This window comes from Aptenodytes patagonicus, chromosome 3 (assembly GCF_965638725.1).
Source record: "Aptenodytes patagonicus chromosome 3, bAptPat1.pri.cur, whole genome shotgun sequence".
In the NCBI taxonomy this organism is placed as follows: Eukaryota; Metazoa; Chordata; class Aves; order Sphenisciformes; family Spheniscidae; genus Aptenodytes; species Aptenodytes patagonicus.
The window spans coordinates 48,446,345-48,459,221 of record NC_134951.1 but is presented as its reverse complement, the minus strand read 5'-3'; positions in this window follow the sequence as shown (position 1 = coordinate 48,459,221).

Sequence of the window (12,877 nt, the reverse complement as noted above, 5' to 3'; positions counted from 1 at the left end):
CTCTTCTCTTCACTTCTCTTCTCTTCCCCTTCGCTTTTCTCTTCTCTTCTCTTCCCCTCTTCCCTCTTCTCTTCTCTTCTCTTCTCCTTCTCTTCTCTTCTCTTCTCTCCTTCTCCTCTTCTCCTTCTCCTTCTCCTTCTCCTTCTCCTTCTCCTTCTCCTTCTCCTCTCCTCTCCTCTCCTCTCCTCTCCTCTCCCCTCCCCTCCCCTCCCCTCCCCTCCCCTCCCCTCCCCTCCCCCCCTTCCCTTCCCTTCCCTTCCCTTCCCTTCCCTTCCCTTCCCTTCCCTTCCCTTCCTTCCCTTCCCTTCCCTTCCCTTCCCTTCCCTTCCCTTCCCTTCCCTTCCCTTCCCTTCCCTTCCCTTCCCTTCCCTTCCTTCCGTCTCCCATTCCCTCTCCATTCCCTCCTCCCCTCCTGCCTTCCCCTCCCTCTCTTTTGCGACGTCTTTATACCTCTTCCTCGATTTCGCTCACTTTCCCTCTTTCAGCCGCCCTCTCTCAACCCCCTTCCCTTTACCACCCTCTCCTCCTTTCTGTTCCTTCCCACCACATCCATCCCTCCCCCGTGACGCCGCCCGCAGCAGCAGCAGCCGCCGCCGCAGCCGCCGTCCCGCCGCGGCGCTGCCGGTGCCCGGTGCTGCGGGCGGGAGGTGCCGATTGGCGGGGCCGGACGGTGGCGGCCCGGGCCGGCGGCCCCCAACCAGCTGTGCGGTGCAGACGAGATGCGGGTGGGATATTAAAGCAGCTTTTGAATAGCGATTCAGGTTCTATGGGAACCCGGGCAGATGACAGGAGCTCGATTTGGTATTCGTATTGTTAATCGCGAGCGTCAGCCCAGATCGGATCCAAACACGTTGTGCTCGTTAAAAATTCCAGCGTAGGGGCTGAGATTTTTTTTCTTTTAGCCAGCCTCAATTGGAGGCGAAACTTGCCGCATAAAGTATTCAAAGTCTGTCTAAAGTTGCCTTTTAACCCGGATTCTCCCCCTCCCGCAGCCCCCACCGTATCTCTTGGTTCTTTCGGTTGACATGGTGCAAATAAAAGTCAGTAAACTTGTTGCTGAATTGCAATGTTTCGGTGTACCTTATAAATTCATACCTTTTCTCCCTCGATCGCCTCAGAATGAGCCCCTGCCTCAATTCGATTTTCCTTGCTGTTGGGCACATTTAGGAGAGAGTCTATTTGTGAAGTTCATTTCTAGGCAAATGTATTCAAGAGCTGATTGGGATGAATAGGACCGTGTGTCAGCCGCCCCTAATTGGGATTAAAGCACTTCGGACCATATGCAGAGAGTGACAGAAATTCTCAGGTTTCATTGTGCTCAGACTTCCACCCGCCTGGACACTCCCCCTGGAAAAGGGGGATTTATAAAGATTTCAGGGAGAAACTGAGGAAATAAAGGAGACGCAGAAAATAACCGAGCTAATATCCCTCTGCGGAGCTGCCAGCACGGCAATTGCCGGGGGCAGCGACGGGCAGCGACGGGCAGCAGCGGGACCCGGCGAGGCGGCGGGGCCGGGGCCAGGCGCGGCCGGGAGCGGACCTGGCGCCGGGTTTCCCTTCGGAGGGAAGGGAAGCAAGCCTCGGCTCTCTCACGCCCGGCTTGTATTCGGGCTTAGAAACGCTGGGGGTTGTATGGGATGGGAATGAAAAACCCCACGGGGAAACTTCCCCGGGTGTTTCCAGCCTAAGGAACAGGCTCCCAGGGGAGGCAGGGGGGCAGGGAAGGAGGGAGGGGAGATGTGCATCACAGGCAGGCGCCGCTCCCTGCCCAGCCCAGCACTGGTATCGGGGAAATGAGGTTTGTGGAAATGCGGCCCTGCTGCAGCAGGGGCTGGCCGGGGGCTGTACTCCCTGCGCCGGGCCTGCCTGATCTAGTGAAAGACGTTCCTGCCCACGGCAGGGGCTTGGACTGGGTGATCTTTAAAGGTCCCTTCAAACCAAACCAAACCACTCTGTGAGTCTATGAAGCTTTTAACCCAAAGCTGCTCCAAGTCCATACCCATCCATTCCCCTGTCTGCCCGTCTATCCATCTGCGTGCCAGATGTGCACAAGTGGCCCTGGCAGGGCGATGCATCCTGCCGCTGGAGGCTCTGCCCTTGTGGAGCCGTAGCGAGAGGCAACGTTCAAAGCTCAGGCCTGGCCTTCACACTGTGACTAATCCGGGTGTGAGGTCGTCTGGATGCGGCAACCCAAAACCTGGTGAGAAAAATACTATTTACATTACTGATTTTTAAACTCTGCGGTCGGTTATCAGAAAGACAATGTTTAATCCCATCATAATCAGGCGGAGAAGAGCCTGTACCGCTACCAGGGTCTTTGTTTGCCGAGGCTACTTTGTCCCGGCGAGGTGACCGAGAGCTGGTGACCGTCTGCTGCTTTCGTCCTCTCTACGCTCCTCTATGAAGTACCCATCGCCCCGACGGGGCGGTTTTGGGCCCGCGTCCCCGGCAAGCCCCTGTGCGGCTAGAGGCACGTCCCCGGCGGGGACGCCGTTCCCGGGCCGCGCCCCGCTGCCGTCCCCGCGAGCTCCACAGCCCCGGCGGGGTCTCCGGGAGGGTACGGCAACCGCGGGGCGGCCGGCGACAACTTTCCTCTGCGATGCAGGAGCCGGGTGTCCCCTCCGCACGGGAAATCCCCGGGCGCTGCCTGCGGGCTGGTCGGTAACGGTGGGGAGCACCCTGCCCGCGCCCCACGACGGGGCAGCAACGCCGCTCGCTTGTGCGGGCACCTCCCCATGCCCCATGGGTCTGGCCGGGCGGGGAGAGGAAACGGGGCTGACCCCAGCCGAAGCGTGCCCGCTGTCCCGGGCACGGTGACCTCTTTCCAGCGCCGAACTGGGCCCGGGATGCGACGTGCGAAGTCCGGCTGGCCTGGGAAGAAGCAGCGTGACTCTCAACAGCGAGTGTTGCTGAAGTCCCAGCTCAAGGACTGAAGTCCATTCTCTGGCGTGGGTTTGCCCCTGCAACCCGTCCCCGGTAAGTGGAAGGTCTGGTTTAGAGGAGGCTGACAGAGCCTCGGCGGGGCGCGCCCGCACAAGCCGGGCAGGGCAGGGCAGGGCAGGGCAGGGCGAAGCGGAACCCTCCGCGCCTCCTCCCGCACCGCCGGGTGCCCGACGTTCGTATTTCTGCCAGGCAAAGAGCGGGAGGGAGCGGCGGCGGGAGGCGCGGCGGGCACGGTCGTGCGTGGCGGTGCGCGGGAGTCGGGGCACAGCGGTCGCGGCGGGTGGCCGCCGCTGCGCCCGCGGGAAGCCCCTGACATAATTTCGCCGCAACCGGGCTGGCTACGGGCCGGGGGAAATGCACAGGCCTGACATGCCTCCGCCCCCAGACGGCCGCGATATTTAAATAAAAGGAAAGAGCATCCCCGCGCCAGCCGGCAGCGCTGCCCCAACTTTCCGGGGCGGGGGGGGGGGGGCGCGGAACGCGGTGGGTTTGTCAGCGCAGCCCGGGCCCAGGCGGGGCTACACGTGTTTGCCCCCCCCGGGAGCCAAACCTTTGCCGCCGCCCCAGCCCGAGGAGAGAAGCGCGGTCCCGGGTCAGGGCGAGGGGACAGGCGCCCGGCCTCTGGCTGCCCGTCGCTCCCGGGGTGCCCGCGGAAGGGGTGCCCGGGAGGCCCCACTGCCCGGAGGCTGCTCCTCGGGTTAGAGGCAGAGCTGCGCGCAGCTGCCTACAGCTACAGCATCCATACGTATCACCCGTATACCCACAGGCACCTCAGGGGCGGGAGGGATGCGGGTTTTCTTGCGTGTCCGTACATACGCACCCGGGTATGTCAGCGTGTGTACACACACGTACAGATTTATTTGTAAGTCGGTATGCTAGAGTCACTGCGATCCTTTTTTTCCGCGGGTTTCGTGACAGGAGCGCAGGGAGGAGGGCCCTTCCTCTCCTTCCTGGCCGTCCCTGAGAGACAGGGCTGTGACTTATGGAAAAGCATACTGTACATACGGAGCCAAAGGTCACCGAACATATACCGGACCAACGCGCTGGGAAGCATCTGCAAAGGTCTGCGTGGCGCTGAGGAACCGAGTTGCTCCTGCGCTCCGGAGAGCAGCAGGGTGAAGAAGCAGAGGGTGCCTCCCTCCCGCCCCGTCCTCCAGCATCAAAAATACCCCCGGGAATCCAATTCATAGAGCTATATTCTGATCTGAGCTCTCTCCGAGTCGGGCTTTGTAAAGACAGTGGTTGCACCACTTAAATCACATGGTCCTTCCACTTCTAGGCAGGCAAGTTAGCATTGACTTTTTATTTCAGCCTGGGCTTTAATTGTTTGGGTTTTTTTAAATAGGGTGGGAGTCCCTTTCTCCGAGCATTTCCACAGACTGTCTCTCTCCGTCCTGACAGCTTGATAGATCCGAGCCCGACCCTGAATCTCTTCCAGGGATGAAATTGTGCAGCGACAGAGGAAGCCAAAGCACGCAGGCAGAGCGCGCATCCCGCAGAGCTCCCCTCCTCCTCCTCAGAGGACCCCTCCGCCCCGCTCAGCTCGGCTCAAGGCGAAAAAAATTCTTTATATACGGCGTAAATTTGTTGCGTTTTCCTCAAGAGCTCACGGGGGGGGGTCATCTCTTTTAAAATCAGCCCTGCGCTTACAGAAGAGTTGCAGCTGCAAAACGAGGCACTTAATTTCTGTAAATCTTCTCCCCGAGGGGCAGCGTTATAGTACAGTAACAGCAACGACACAGCTGGAGCTTACGGAGGGGTGGTTCACAGGTAGATGCCAAGGACCTCGGGAGAAGCGAGTGCCATCGGTGCCGGGATGGGAGTGGGGAGCCGGGGGCACGGCGGAGGGAGGGCGCCGACCCGCTCCCGCCGCTGATGCCCTCGGCTCAGGAGTCGGGAGGTGAAAACGGTGGTGATTTCGCCCGTTAGGCTCCCACTGAATCCAGCACTTGATCTGAGGAGAGGCAGGGGAAATAAATCATTGGCACGGAAGAGAGAAAGTGATGAAAAAATGGTAGCCGCTGGAAGGAAGATCTCTCTCCGCAGTGGCACCAGAGAGAGCAGGGCAGAGCTTGCTGGCTGGCTGGTCATAACGTACATGGAGAAAGAGATAGGTTTTGCCAGCGAGCGGGAGAAAGGGCTGTGAGAGAGCTGACTTCCTAATGAGCGCATGTAATGTTGTAAAGGGTTTCAGCGTTTTATGCTTTTCAAGATACGACTATCAGCAAGAAGAAAAAAACCAGAACTTTAGCGAAAATGCAGCCATCAGAAACTGTTCGTTACACTCTGGTAAACATCCCCTCGTGGTGAAATTGTTGGTGGGGGAGGAAGGCAGGGCAAGAAAACGCATCTTCTTCTAGTATGTGCAGCTCTCTAATTAATGAATTCGACAAACTGAAAGGTCTTCCTCTGGTTCCTGTGACTTGGCTTCTTTTTTCTTCTTCTTTTTTTTTTTTTTTTTTTTTTTTAACCCAGAGAAGATAGTCGAAACAAGAAAGTATTTGGTTTAGATATACAGAATAACGAAGGTTAAACCCACGTTATCTAGGACTCATCTTAACGTACGCCACGAAGTACAGCCCTTTTCCTTCTCTTTATTTCGGCATTGCATATTCTGATGCTGAAATATGCATCATTTTTGACAGCTTCGGAGTTATGAAACCAAAGAAACTTGTAGGTGTCATCTGTCGGAAATAATTTTTCGTTACAGCCTGTAGATTTAACGTTGTTCTTCCTATTCATTGTTTGTGCTATTAAAATAAAATCTAAATAAAATTATTCAGTATTTTTGCCCGATCGCCTGTGGACCGCTGCCCTCAGCTTCCCCAGTGTCATCATCTTTCAGTCTAAATATTCAAATATGCGTTTAGAAGAAGACAGATTAACCTCAAAGTTTCTGTCTCACTCTGTGTCTCTCACACGGAAAAACAAGGGCACACTTCGGGCACACACATACAGAAGGGTTAGCTCTTCCAAAACTAGGAGGAAAAACCCTATTTATCTTTGAATATTTCCATGACGGCTTTGTATTTGGCGGGGGTGTCTTTTTAATAAGCTGACCTCCTTGAATTATTTGTGGAATGATCCCTCCTTAAAATCGGGTTTGAATTAAGCTGCGCTCAAAATACCGGAGTCAAACTAACTCTTGCTTTTAAGTCACTGGTTTTAAAGTTAAATTATGATGCCCACCGTATAGGTATTTCTGCCTGAGAAAGGTGACTTGCCACCATCGTGTTTAAACCCGTGTCCCGAGGTATTTGAAGAAAAAATCGAGTCTGCACATTCAGCTACCGCTGAGAGGAGGTTTTCAACAGCCCATGTTAGCCAGAGCAGTCCCCCGGGCTTCAGGGCTCACCCCCAGGTACAGAAACTGCTCTCGGATGGGTGCAGGGTGGGACCCTCTACAAACGTAACCGCATATGGAGAGAATGCTTGACTTTCAGCCATCCCTTATGAGCCTTCCCGGCAGCTCTTCCTCGGGAATTTAAGACCCGGGTCAGTCCTCGAGGTGCCCGCACCCCCCGGTATTTGGCTCCCAACGCTGCACCGAGCTGTCCGCACCCGCTGCCCGCCCCCCCCCGGCCTGCGGGCTGAGCGCCGCTGCCCTGCCCGCTCCATAGGAAGGCCCCGCAACCCTGGACAGCCTTTATTTGAGAAAGGGCGGCCCCGTTCTACTGCCTGGGCGTCCCGCAGCCGGTGTGCTGAGATTTTCCACCAGTGCTTTACCTTGCAAAGAAATTTTTTTTTGTTTTTAAATTCCGAGAGAGCAAAAATACGCCTGTCTCCTGGGATGAGTTCCCAGGAGGGGAAATATCTGGATTTTCATCACGGCACACCTGAAGCTGCCACCCCGCCCCGTTGTGCCAGCGGCGGCAGCGAGCCCCGCTCTCCGCGTCCCTCAACTCCTACAAACATCAACCTCACCGGCGCTCTCCCCGCAATCTGCCCGCTGGGGGAGAAGCCGGCCCGGACCCGCGGGGTCCGCAGCGCGGCCGCGCAGGCTTGCGCGGAGCGGCGGAGGGGTGCCGTCGGGGGACGGGCTGCAGCATCCCCGTCCCGCTGCCCCGCCGAGCCGGCCCCAGAGGCGGGTTGTGTCGGAGGTGGTTGAAACCTGGGGCGAGAAGACGGCCGTTTCGCAAAACTCCCTTTGGGAACCCGCAAATCTGGGTGGAAAAGATGTGCATACACATGTGCATGCGTACGCGCGTATATGAAACCTGTCCGGGGGAATATAGACGCGGAAATATATAAGGCGGCAGTGATGTATTTTCTCTCCTCGGTTACATAGTTTTTCCTCACTTATATAGCTTCAGAAACCCCCTCTGAACTTCTGGGTTGGAGAGAAACCGTTTGCTACCAGATAGAGCGAGGCAGCGAAGCCTCCCCTCGGAAAAGCGTCTCTCAAGCGTGATCCGGTGAAGCTGCAACTAATTAACTCGCTTCTCTGTTTTCCGCTCATTTCTCTCCAGTAATGTCAGGGGCTTGTCGGGGAAGGGGGGGGTTTCTCCTCGGGCCAGGCTCCGCCGTGCGCACCGGGGAGCCGCAGCCCCCCTCCCGCCTGCCGGGTTGCTTCAAGGTTACCCGATACCTTCGCGAAGTCGTGCAGAAAACCCGGCTCTCGAGGTCCCAGGGGACCGAGTCAAGGAAGAAAAATACGTGTTCCTAATTTTATCCGAGTTAATAAAAGCGACACAACAGGTTTGCAAACGCAGGCGGCTCGGGCTGAAGGCGGAGGAGCCGCTCTCGGGGGGGAAACGCATTTTTTTTGAGTGGAAACCTGGAGGAATAGCGAGAAAGGAAGGAGAGGTCCTGGGGAGGTGGGGAAAGCCCCTGTGCAAGCCTGGGGTGCCACCGGAGCATCCCCGGTGTCCTGGGGCGGGGGGGGGGGGGCACGGTCCGTTTCCATTTTACGGCAGCATCCTTTCCTCCGGAGGGGCCAAGAGCTCCGCGCAAACCCCTCCATCTTCGGGGCAGAGTCGCTTTCCACAGAAGGTGTTTAGGGTGCGGAGGGGTCCCCCGGGGCACCCAGGGGCGCGGGGTCAGGTAGAGAAGGCTCCTGCCCTGGGCTGGGCGGCAGCCTTGGGCAGCCTCCTGACTTCTCAGGACGCCTTTCCTCGCCCATAACGGCTTAATGTTTGTTTAACTGAATGTTTGTGAAGAGGTAAGAGAGAGGTAAATGCTCCCTGCGAGGTGCAGGGACCTTCAGTCGTCTCCTCATGTCCCCGCGGAGGTCCCCAGCGGAGCCACCCTCCCTTTGCAGCACCAACACAGGGAAAGGAGAAGCCGTGACTCTGCTCAGCGCTGGGATTTGGGAGGCAGAAGGGGGGCAATCCGCAGAATACCCTTTCAGGGGGGCTGCATTTCACCCTGGGAACTTGGTCTTTCCAGGAGGGAAAGCCCTCCCTGATGGGGAGGACTCCTATGAAGACAGGCTGAGAGAGTTGGGGTTGTTCAGCCTGGAGAAGAGAAGGCTCCAGGGAGACCTTATAGCAGCCTTCCAGTACCTGAAGGGGGCCTCCAAGAAAGCTGGAGAGGGACTTTTTACAAGGGCATGTAGTGATAGGACAAGGGGTAATGGTTTTAAACTGAAAGAGGGTAGATTTAGATTAGATGTAAGGAAGAAATTCTTCACTATGAGGGTGGTGAGGCACTGGAACAGGTTGCCCAGAGAAGCTGTGGATGTGCCATTCCTGGAAGTGTTCAAGGCCAGGTTGGATGGGGCTTTGAGCAACCTGGTCTGGTGGAAGGTGTCCCTGCCCATGGCAGGGGGGTTGGAACAAGATGATCTTTAAGGTCCCTTCCAACCCAAACCATTCTATGATTCTGTGATTCTATGGGACACATGCCCCATATGAGTGAAGGGCCACCCGGTGTCTGGACTGCAGGTTGATCTACACGGCTCCCAGGGCTTGAAGGACAGTTTAACCCCCGTCTCAGCCTGGACTGTGTGTGCTGCTCAGGATCCGGCCCCACACGCCGGGATCAGGGACACCCCCTCAGGGAAACCCTGAGCCATCAGGGCAGAGGTTGCATTTCCAGCTGACCAGAGCAAAAAAAAAAAAATCAAACCAACATAACACTGATTTGATACTCTGTCCTGCATATGTTCCTGCTGTGTACGTTTTACTGAGAGGAGGTGGGGTTAAATGCCAGAGTGTCCGTGACCCAGAAAGGAAAATCCTTTGAAATAACAGGCTACTGCGTGGGAACGCTGGCGATTTTAAAAAATTATTTTAAGCGCAGGTTGGTAGGAAGTGGCTGAGAGCATCTTTCTGAAGCAGCTACCCTCACCAAGGAGTTCTCACAACAGAGCTGATGGTTTTAATAATGCCTCTGTCTCTTGTCATTTATCCTCGTGTTGTACACTGAACCATCATTATTCTAAAGCCTTTCCCTCATCTAATGAAATTATCCTGAATGTCTTCTATGTAAAATATTAAATGGTTGCCTTTGCAAGAGTCTTTTTTTGTGTGTGTGCGTTGGGGGGGGTGAGGGTGCTTCAAATAAAAAAATTCTCCAATATAAATCCTTTGCCCCTGAAATTGTCAGTCAAGAACAACAGGATCCTTATGTTCAGACACGCACTACTGAGCAGCTGAATTTTTATTTCATATGTATAAACATTATTTGTGGATAAACATTATTGTGGATTCTTCCTACTGGTTTGACATGGGGTCACATCCAGAGTCACCACTCCTCCAATCCACCTCCCTCATTGCAGAATATAGCCTAAAAGACCACCATTATTGGGAAGAATATCAGACAACTGTCACATTACCTAACTCAGTGAAATCATAACAAAGGCTTCCATTAGAAGTGACATAACATAAGCTGGAAGGGGTTTTCAATTCCACTTACACTTCTTTTCCCCATTCCTTCCCCGAAATGTCTCACATCCTCGGCATGTTTTGTGGAAGCTTGATTAAAGTCAGGGAATCTGGTTTTGTACCACTCATGCATTTCCTGAGGGGATATTAAACAGAAGAGGGCAAACAGGAATGCTTATTGTCAGATCTGTGAGATCTGAGTACTGTTTTCAGTTATTAGATGAATATGTAAACATGTAAAAAACCTGAGAGTATTAGTAGAGACTATTTTTTGTGTGCAACTAAGGGAAAGGGCTAAAGGAAATATTGTATTTGGAATTGTGGATGAGGACCCATGAACAAAAAACTGATTGTGCATCATCCTTCCATCATTTTAAATGTGATTTATAACATGTGGATTGGAAGAAGCATTTATTTTGTAAAAGAAAAGAATCTATCCAACTATCCTGTGTATATTTATATCTAGCGATAGACTACTAAGTATATTCAATATGTTTGTGACAGGTTTTATTAGGGGGGCAGAGGGGGAAGAGATCAGCGAGAGCTGACAGATAATTTCATCTCACAAATACGACAAAGTATAATTTTACCTGCAGGTTCTTGGCTGCGATTTTTTCATCCTGTATCTGGATGTCCCTCAGAGCAGCAGCCAGGTCCAAGACTGAGCAGGAGACATCGGCACGCACAGCAGCACTGCACATCTGTTTCATGAAATCTTCGTTTGCCTGTTTTGACAGAAACACACAGAGAGGACATGGTAAATAAAGCGATCCTCCGCACAGCTCCTGGAAAAGAAAGGCTGCAAAGCAATGTCAAGGGGAAAAAGCTCTGCCCTGTCTGCCCCCTGCCATGCCCCTGCCCAGGAAAGCACCTCCTAGCTGGGCCTCCAGGGAGGCAGAGCCACAGCGGCATCCACGTCCTCCAAGAAACACGGGAAACCACACATGGCCATCAATCCCCCCAGCGCCATGTAACGTGGCCCCACTGCTCCACACCAGCTGCAGGACTCCTGGCCTGGCAATGGGCATCCCCAGCACGCCCCCCCTTTGCACAGGGGATGCTGCAGGGCTGGGACGGACCCTGCCGCAGGAAGGGTCTCCAGCATGGCAGGATGTCCCTTTGTGGGGCACCAGGAGGGTTTACTCCTCCACAGCTCTGGTGCTGGTGTGGTCTGCTGCCGTGCTGTGAAATGGGGTCATGCAAAATGAGGCCTGTCTTGCCAAGAAAAAGACAGTTTGGGAGTGGGGCTGGCAAGACCCTGCGGTGCCAGGCGCTCCCGTTACAGCAGCATTAGACAGCCCCTGCGCTGCCAGCAAGCAGAGCTGTCCCCTGTGCCCAGTGTGCAGTGGAGCAATGGTATTTATCATAGCTATGGTAAGTCTCCCGCCCAGTCCCTACTAATTATTTCCTGCCACACTGCAGCATGCAGAAACACAAATCACCAGCATAAGGTAACAAAATGCAGGTACCAAAGCAGAAAAAGAAAAAGGCAAGGGGGCAGGTAGAGAAGGATGGTGAAATAAAGAGATGCCTGCTTGATATGATAAGCAGAAGCATGAGGTCTGCTGCTATTTTGGTTGCTCTAGTATGTTCAGTGAGGCAATGACAGGCTTCTCTGTTGTACAGCAGCTTCTCTCTCTGCTGGCTCCTGGGTGCTGTGCTAAGCTGGGTGTGATGCAGTTGTGGGTGGCCGTGATCCAAAGGCATGTGCTGGCAATCTGGTTCCCCTCTTTGTAGCTGTGACATTGAAATAGTGGAATAAGGACTTTCTCCTTTGAGTTTTCACATGCTCAGCAAGTTCTGCAAGGTCTGGATGGCTTTTTGGAGAAAGGTGTCAGGTCAGAGAGCCTCCATAGAAATCCCACAGAACTCAACCTGTGGTCTCCATCATGTGTCCTTGCACTGAGAAGGGAGAAGTAAAGGAAACACAGCCAGGGTATGCAAATTCTTTCTTCCCTACCTCACCCCTCACCCTCACATTCCTACTTATAAACAGGGTCTCAGACCTAGACTCTCACTGGCACAGGTTGCCCAGAGAGGTGGTGGATGCCCCATCCCTGGAAACATTGAAGGTCAGGTTGGACGGGGCTCTGAGCAACCTGATCTAGTTAAAGATGTCCCTGCCCACGGCAGGGGGGTTGGACTAGATGACCTTTAGAGGTCCCTTCCAACCCAAACTATTCTATGATTCTGTGATTCTCTCTGACATGTCAAGAAAGGTGTCTCATTCCGCCAGCAAAGACATTTAGAAACACCACTGTCTCCATCTTATCCTGTGCATCTTCCCTCTCCGCTTCATAGTTCCTCATGCATCTCCAGCATCTTAGCTACACCATCAGCAACAGGTCATTGCAGAGTCCTGTGGGACTGGGTCTGAAATGCCTTTCAGGGGTAATTGGTCAAGTCTAAGGACAACCATTGGGTGCTTCTCACTGCTCCTGACACCCAGAAATTCTTGGTTTACTGCTTCCAGTCCCCAGCCCCTGCCAATTTCAAGGCAAAGCCCAAACTAAGCACCCCTAGCATGCTGCAGGGACAGGGAGGGACATTCACAGACCATCTCTGTCATGACAAAATCAAGATAGCATTCAGGTTCCTCTACACAAACACATATATGTATATGTATACACACCTGCATACCTCTAGGCTCATCTTTGCCTAACACAATGCCAAATATATTCATATATTTATGAATATATTTATGAATATATTTATGAATATATGAATATTGCAAAAGATACCCAGAACGACGTTAATTATATTCTCAATGTTTTGCTCATTTAATATGTAGAAAGTTCCTATGTTAAGTTTTGCTGAATGGAGCCGTTTCATTGCTTATTGGTGACAGTGGTGTTGGCTGCCTTGCAGGATATTTACTTCTGGCTCTGCAGACAGCCTCTCAGTTCAGGCTGATGAAGCTGAGGGAGATGTTTGAAGTGGTGGACAGAGATGGAAAGAGTTTGCCCACTGTGAGGAGAACCCCTAGGGAACAAGCAGGCTGCTCTTCGCATGGTACGCTGCATGCTAACGGACAAGGCATACTTAAATTTCAGAACAAATAGGTTTTGTCAGACCATGCAAGAAATAGTCCTCGTGTGCACAGGTCT